At 34.5% G+C, this 8,586-nt stretch overlaps 1 pseudogene; it reads right to left on the bottom strand.

The window, feature by feature from the left end:
* Positions 1-245: 245 nt before the first annotated feature.
* Positions 246-1,564, bottom strand: LOC116590210 (annotated as a pseudogene).
* Positions 1,565-8,586: the final 7,022 nt, after the last annotated feature.

Here is an 8,586-nt window from a genome sequence, read left to right as displayed (position 1 = left end):
CTCTGACCTTCTCCCCTCTCAGTCTCTCTCTCTCTCTTTCTCTGTCTCACATAGATAAATAAAATATTAAAAAAAAAAACACTTTACTTTGAGACATAATAGAAAAACCTTATAGGTACACATGGAAAAGTAAGACAAGATTATAGTAAAAAGTGAAGGTAAACTAGAAAGTGTTAATGCCTTTCGGCTAATGTTGACCCTGAAGTTCTGAGTGTGATGTGTTGCAGGACTGAAAGGAATGGTAATTAGTATCCCTCTTCTTCAGAATCCACACCAACCTCTTCAAAATCCTTCTCAAGGGCAGCCATGTCCTTCCAGGCCTCAGAAAACTCTCCTCACCCACATACCTTTGAACAAAGGTATACTTGGCATACATTGGGTCAAACGTGTGGTCCAGACCATCTCAGGCCTCAGCAATGGTTTTTTGTTGCTCAGCATGCATATAGCTTGCTGTATTATGGCCAGCTTTCCAAAAGGTACCAGAAGGAGGCTAGTAATTAACACCAACTTTGAAACTAGTGAGACACCAATCCACAAACTGGATGCAACTCTTGGCCTTGATGGTGGCAGTGGTGGCATTGACATCTTTGGGAACCATGTTATCATGGTACAACAGGCACCAAGCCATGTATTTACTATGGTGAAGGTCACATTTCATCATCTGGTTGAAATGATTTTTTTTCATTTCAAAATTTTTTGAGTGCTGGCTCAAAGCATGCACTGGGTGATCTCTGCTACAGAAAGTTATTCATGTGGGATTTCTCAGCAGAAATGACAGGAGCATATGTAACTAGAGGGAAGTGGTTGTTGGTAGAGGGGACCAGACTGGTCTGAAATTCTGTAAGATCAACATTCAGGGTTCCATCAAGTATGAGGGTAGCTATGACAGAGGACATAGTTTGTCCTATTGCCTATTTAGGTTAGTGTAGGTTGGGTATTCAAAAGTGAGGTTTCTATCACAGATGTCTAAATGGCCTCATTATCTACCATGAAGGCACAGAATGCCCCAGGGTGGTGCGGTTAGTGAGGATAGTGTTGCAGGATTCAACTATACCTGTGGAAACCTGAGAGGAATGAGTAAATGGAGAACTCTAGCTGAGACTTCTTGCCATAATTGAAAGAGAGACATTCCCCCCGCAGGGTGGTAAACCCAGAACCAATTCCCCCTTTAAGGCTGTGGAAAACCAAGAATCCCTAAAGATTTGTGTACTCGTTGGCCATTTTTTTAAAAATTTGATCCAAGACAAAGTCAATAATCTCCTTGCCAATGGTGTAGTGCTCTGGAGCAAGTTATTGGCAACATCCTCTTTGCTTATGATGAGCTACTCAAGGTGAAATAGCTGGCAGTTGGTTCCAAGTCTACAAACACCACCCTGAACACATGCTTACCAGCACTCATCTCTCTGAAGAAGGTGTTGAAGAAGTCATATCCTACTCCAACGGTCTTGTCACTTGGCTACTGGCTATTGGGTTGGATGCCATGTTCCAGGCAACAGATCTCCCAGCAGGCATTGCCAATCTGGACACCAGCATAACCAATGTAGATGGAGATGCACTTACACATGGTGGCTATGGGTTAGCAGGTACAAGCTACAGGAGCACACCAGGATCCCATTTACTGTCCCCAACAAGCTGAGTTAAGGTAAATAATGCACTCCCTCTTCACTTCTTCTTCTTCTTCTTCTTCTTTTTTTTTTTTTTTTTTTTTGGTTTTGGAAGAGCTTATTAAGATTACACTTTGTTCTTTAAGTGTTTGGTAGATTTCACTAGTAAAGTCATCTGGGTTTGTTCTTTTCTTTATGGAAAGTCATAAAAATACCAATAAGTCTATTTACTTGTTATAGATCTATTTAGAATTTATTTCTTCTTGAGTAATTTTCAATAGTTTGTGTCTTCTAAAAAATTCATCCATTTCATCTAGAGTTTCTAATATGTTGGCATACAATTACTGATAGCAGTCCTTTATAATCTTTTTATTTTTACATTGTCAACATTTTTCCCCTCTTTTTTCTTTTTATGGTTCTTTTCTCCTTCTGGTATGTACAATCTTATGCCTGATGATGTTTCACGTTTTTCTGAAACACTGCTTGTTTTTTCTTTATTATTTTTCCCTTTCCATTTAGACAGTATAATATCTATTGATATATCTTCAAGTTTAATGTGTTGGACATAAAATTTTAGGAATTCTGGAATTTCTGAAGTTTTTATTTGTTGATTATCTAATAATTTCTATCTGCTTCTTTATGTTCTCTATTTGATTAAATAATTTCATCATATTTTCCTTTATTTTCTTTTGGTATTGTTGCCTGTAATTCTTTGAACATTTTTAAAGTAGTTTAGCAGTCTTTCTTGCTAAGTCCATCACCTGGGACCTCCCAAAACAGTTTCTACTGTCTTTTTTAATTTTTTTCCTGTCAAATGGGCCACACTTTTCTATTTCTTTCTATATTATCTAAGCTTTGTTGAAAACTGGACTATTATATAATATATTGTAACAAGTCTGTATACTAATCCCTAATTTCACCCCGATTATGCAGAGAATTAGTAAAGTAGCCTTATAATCAACTAGGCAATGAATAATAGTTTTGAAGAGGTACCTAAGCCTTGGCTCTACAGTTCTACTCAAATTATACACTTTGGAGAACCTTAAAATCATCTGTACCAAGAAGTATTCACAAGAATATTTGTTATATCAATATTTGCTGGAGGGAAAGGAGGAGAGGAAAGGATCAACTTAAATGTCTATTAGCCAGATAATGTTTAAGTGAATTTGAGTATATTTTATCACTGCATTCTATCCACAAAATATAATATTATTTAAATTATTAATATTGGTTGCAGTAGGTACACAAGATTTTTGTCTTTTACCATGATTCTCTATTGTGTGTAGATACAGAATATTTGGCAATGAATAAGTAAAAGGAGAAAAATATATTATTTAGAACAGACCTATACTATAAAATAATAAGTACTTTAGGCTGAAAGCAAAAAAATTCTAGTTAGAAAATATACCTGCTCAAGGAATGAAAAATTACAAATAAGGTAAATGTATATAATAAAATATAAACATATGGAAGACAACAATATGATATTAAAATTGCCTAGAATTTAAATATAAAGGCATGGATAGTTTAAAAGTACAAGAATGGGGAAAAGCTATAAGATGCAAACACTGATCATTACAAAGTTGAAGAGCTCTATTAATATCAAAATGTGCTTTAGTTTAAGGAATATTAGAAGATACGAAAAGGTATTTATTTTGAGAAAGTTAAAAAAACAAGAAGAGAAGCAAATCAAAATGTCTGTGCATCTAACAATGAAGTTCAAAATACTTTAAAAGATAATAAACTAGTGTAGGGGCACCTGGGTGGCTCAATGGGGTAAAGCCTCTGCCTCTATTTCAGGTCATGATCTCAGGGTCTTGGGATTGAGCCCCACATCAGGCTCTCTGCTCAGCAGGGAGCCTGCTTCCCTTCCTCTCTCTCTGCCTGCCTCTCTGTCTACTTGTCATCTCTGTCTGTCAAATGAATAAATAAAATCTTTAAAAAAAAGATAATAAACTGGTGTGAAAAATAAACTGTGAAATTCACACATATAGTTGGAAATTTCAAATTTCAATTTCAACCTTCAACCTTTCAACCTTCCTCTCATCACACTTGTGTGAGAACACACTTGTGTTCTGTCACACTGGACAGAACAAATACCCAGAAAATCATTAAGGATATACAAAACTTAGAATTATCATAAACATCTTTAATATTAATAAAACATTACATTTAATAATTTCAGAGTACATATTATTTTAAAGTAAAAATGGATATTCATAAAATAAACAATATCATGGGCCATAAATCAAGTCTTAGTGAACCTATAAGGACTGAATTCATAGAAAATGTTTCTTTGGAGAGATAACATTTAATTATGAATCAATAACCAAAATACATCTGGAGTATTCCCAGATATTTGGAAATTAAGTAATGGACTTCTGAATAGCTGATGATGAGTTAAGGAAGAAATCAGAAAAGTTACTAGAGATGATAAGAAAATTGAATGGTGTTATTATGAAATATAACATAATGAAGTTTGAGGAATACAGCTCAAACAATGTCAGGTAAAAATTTATATCTTAGTATTTTATTACAATGAAGAATGGTTAAAATCAATGATTTAAACTATCAAATTAAGAAACTAGATAAACATATAAATTAAAATGAAATTAGAAGGTAGGAAATTATGAACAGAAAATAAACATCAATACAATGACAAAATAACACATGATAGATAAAAATTTTTGGAAAATCCTTGCATCCTTGAAAAAGTAAAAATAAAGCCATGAACCTCTAGGTAGACTGATGATGAGGAAAAGAAAACAGTAAGCAATAACATCACAAATGAATGAGGCAACTTTATAGATCCTAGATGAAAAGAAGAGTAAGAATAATGGAGGATAGGATGCGGATAATTACATACTTAATGTTAATTATCTTAATAAGTTAAAACCAACTTATCAAAATAAACAATATGCCATAGAAAACCTGAGTTATCCTGCATTTATTAAATGGGGTATGCTTATAGTTACAAACCTCACATACTTTCTCCTGAAATCATAATGAATAATTTGTTCTAGTCTTGCCTTTCTGTAATGTTCAACTAGAAAATTTGACAAATTTAAGAAATAGCTATTTCCATATTTGTTATAATAATCAATGCCTGATTGTGATCCATGAGAAAAACAGTCAGTCAAAGTTAGGGGGCATCACTGTTCACCCTTTAGTTCTCAGACATTAATTAGATAAGAGGGGAATGTCATGAACAATTTATCAAATTAGTTATAAAACTTAGGTAAGATTTTAAAATTTCTCATAAGACAGAAATAACATCAGACTTAGTGGTAAAAGATTGGCTTCTAACCTCTAAAATTAAGAAAATCAGGAAATCAGGGAAATGTAAAAAACAAATCTGCCCTCATTATCTTGATCCTAGTAAATGCAAGAAGGCAAACAATATAGTAAAAGTCATATAGACTGGAAATGAAGAAATAAAACCATCCTTATTTGCAAACATGCTTGTTTACATAACTAATTCTAACATTTATGTGAAAATGTAAAGAACCCAGAATAGTCAAGACAATTTTAAAACAACAGAACAAAATTGAAGGGTGTATACTATTTTATTTCAAGACATGCTATAATAAATTAATAAATTTAGCAGTGTATCATATAGGCTTAAGCCTAGGAAAAAAAGTCAATACCACAGAATAGAATCCATAAATAGACACACATTTAAGTGATCAATTGATTTAACAAAGGTACCACTGTAATTCAATTTAGGAAGATTGTATTTTCTGCACACTGTGCTAAACACCTGGGTATGTCTATAAAAAAAGAAATGAACTTCGGTCCTCACCCCATAAATATATGACAAATTAACTAAAAATGAATCATAAGCCTAAATAAAAATCTAAAACTGTAAAATTCTAGAAGAAAACATAAGAGAAATTCATTGTGAATGGAATGTCAGCCAAAGTTTCTTAGGACAAAAACCCCCACATGTGAAAACAAAAAGAAAAACAAAAAAGAATAAATTGAACTTCATTTAAAAATCCTTTTCAAAAGCTTGCAGGCTTCCCATTGAGATCAGGAACACGACAAGGATGCCGACTCTCACCACTCTTGTTCAACATATTATGAGAAGTCCTAGCAACAGCAATCAGACAACAAAGAGAAATAAAGGTATCCAAATTGGCAATGAAGAAGTCAAACTCTCTCTCTTTGCAGATGACATGATTCTTTATATGGAAAACCCAAAAGACTCCACCCCCAAACTACTAGAACTCATACAGCAATTCAGTAACGTGGCAGGATACAAAGTCAATGTACAGAAATCAGTGGCTTTCTTATATACTAACAAAGAAAATACAGAAAGGGAAATTAGAGAATCGATTCCATTTACTATAACACCAAGAACTGTAAGATACCTGGGAATAAACCTAACCAAAGAGGCAAAGGATCTGTACTCGAGGAACTAAAGAACACTCAAGAAAGAAATTGAAGAAGACACAAAAAGATGGAAGACCATTCCATGCTCTTGGATTGGAAGAATAAACATTGTTAAAATGTCTATACTGCCTAGAGCAATCTATACTTTTAATGCCATTCCAATAAAAATTCCACCGATATTTTTCAAAGAGCTGGAGCAAATAATCTTAAAATTGGTATGGAATCAAAAGAGACCCCAAATTGCTAAGGAAATGTTGAAAAACAAAAATAAAACTGGTGGCATCATGTTACCTGATTTCAAGCTTTACCACAAAGCTGTGATTACCAAGACAGCATGGTACTGGCATAAAAACAGACACATAGACCAGTGGAACAGAATACAGAGCCCAGATATGGACCCTCAACTCTATGGGCAAATAATCTTCGACAAAACAGGAAAAAATATATAGCAGAAAAAAGACAGTCTCTTCAATAAATGGTGCTGGGAAAACTGGACATCTATATGTAGAAGAATGAAACTTGACCATTCTCTTACACCATACACAAATATAAACTCGAAATGGATAAAAGACCTCAATGTGAGACAGGAATCTGTCAGAATCCTACAGGAGAACATAGGCAGTAACCTCTTTGATATCAGCCACAGCAACTTCTTTCAAGATATGTCTTTAAAGGCAAAGGAAACAAAAGCGAAAATGAACTTTTGGGACTTCATCAAGATCAAAAGCTTCCGCACAGCAAAGGAAACAGTCAACAAAACAAAAAGGCAACCCATGGAATGGGAGAAGATATTTGCAAATGTCAGTACAGACAAAAGGTTGATATCCAGGATCTATAATGAACTCCTCAAACTCAACACACACAAAACAAATAGTCATGTCAAAAAATGGGCAGAAGATATGAACAGACACTTCTCCAATGAAGACATACAAATGGCTATCAGACACATGAAAAAATGTTCATCATCACTAGCCATCAGGGAGATTCAAATTAAAACCACATTGAGATACCACCTTACACCAGTTAGAATGGCCAAAATTAGCAAGACAGGAAACAACATGTGTTGGAGAGGATGTGGAGAAAGGGGAACCCTCTTACACTGTTGGTGGGAATGCAAGTTGGTGCAGCCTCTTTGGAGAACAGTGTGGAGATTCCTCAAGATATTAAAAATAGAACTTCCCTATGACCCTGCAATTGCACTCCTGGGTATTTACCCCAAAGATACAGATGTCGTGAAAAGAAGGGCCATCCGTACTCCAATGTTTATAGCAGCAATGGCCACGGTTGCCAAACTGTGGAAAGAACCAAGATGCCCTTCAATGGACAAATGGATAAGGAAGATGTGGTCCATATACACTATGGAGTATTATGCCTCCATCAGAAAGGATGAATACCCAACTTTTGTAGTAACATGGACAGGACTGGAAGAGATTATGCTGAGTGAAATAAGTCAAGCAGAGAGAGTCAATTATCATATGGTTTCACTTATTTGTGGAGCATAACAAATAGCATGGAGGACATGGGGAGACAGAGAGGAGAAGAGAGCTGAGGGAAATTGGAAGGGGAGGTGAACCATGAGAGACTATGGACTCTGAAAAACAAACTGAGGGTTTTGAAGGGGCGGGGGATGGGAGGTCGGGGGAACCAGGTGGTGGGTATTGGGGAGGGCACGTTTTGCATGGAGCACTGGGTGTGGTGCAAAAACAATGAATACTGTTATGCTGAAAAGAAATTTAAAATAAAAATCCTTTTCAACAGGCAACATTAAAAAGTGAAAAAGAAAGCCAAATGACAGAATATATTTACATTAGTTAATAATGCAAAGGTTTTTTTTAATAAAAATATATAAAAACATTCTATAATAATTAGAAGACAAATAACCAAATGAAAGTGGGCAAAAGATGCTCAATATCTTTAGCTATTAAGGAAAATGCAAAATAAGGCACAATATATTTCTGCACACACACACACACACACACACACACACACACACACATCTGAATAGCTAAATTTTTTTTTAAAAAATGGCAATACCAAGTATTGGTGAAGATAGGGAGCAAACAATTCTCATACATTTCTTCTAGAAATACAAAATGGTATGGTCCCTTTTAACATTGATTTCCAATGTCTTATAACATTAAAATACACTTATCATACAATCCTACTTCAGGTATTTTGCCAGGAGAAATAAAACCTTACAACTGTACAATAACTCCTCATGTTCATATAAATTTGCTCATAGGAGCTATAAACTAGAGATGGCGCATATATCCATCAACAGGTGAATGGATAAACTGATAGAGGTATATTTATTCAATAGAATACAACTGACAAGCATTAAAAAAGAACACACTACCTGATACAGGTAACAAAATGAATAAATCTTAAAAACCATTATGCAGAGTGAATGAAAGTAAAAACATAGAGCGCATATGGTATGATTCTATTTATAAAAAAGTTCTAGAAGAGACAAAAGTAACCTATCATGATGTGAATAAGATCAGTAGCTGCTTGACGGAAAATGAGGTTATGACGTTGTAAGTTATTTGTAAAAAAAAAATTCACCTGGATCTACACATTTTACTTG

The sequence above is a fragment of the Mustela erminea genome, chromosome 5 (assembly GCF_009829155.1).
Source record: "Mustela erminea isolate mMusErm1 chromosome 5, mMusErm1.Pri, whole genome shotgun sequence".
Lineage (NCBI taxonomy): Eukaryota > Metazoa > Chordata > Mammalia > Carnivora > Mustelidae > Mustela > Mustela erminea.
This window is presented reverse-complemented; position numbering and strand designations above follow the sequence as displayed.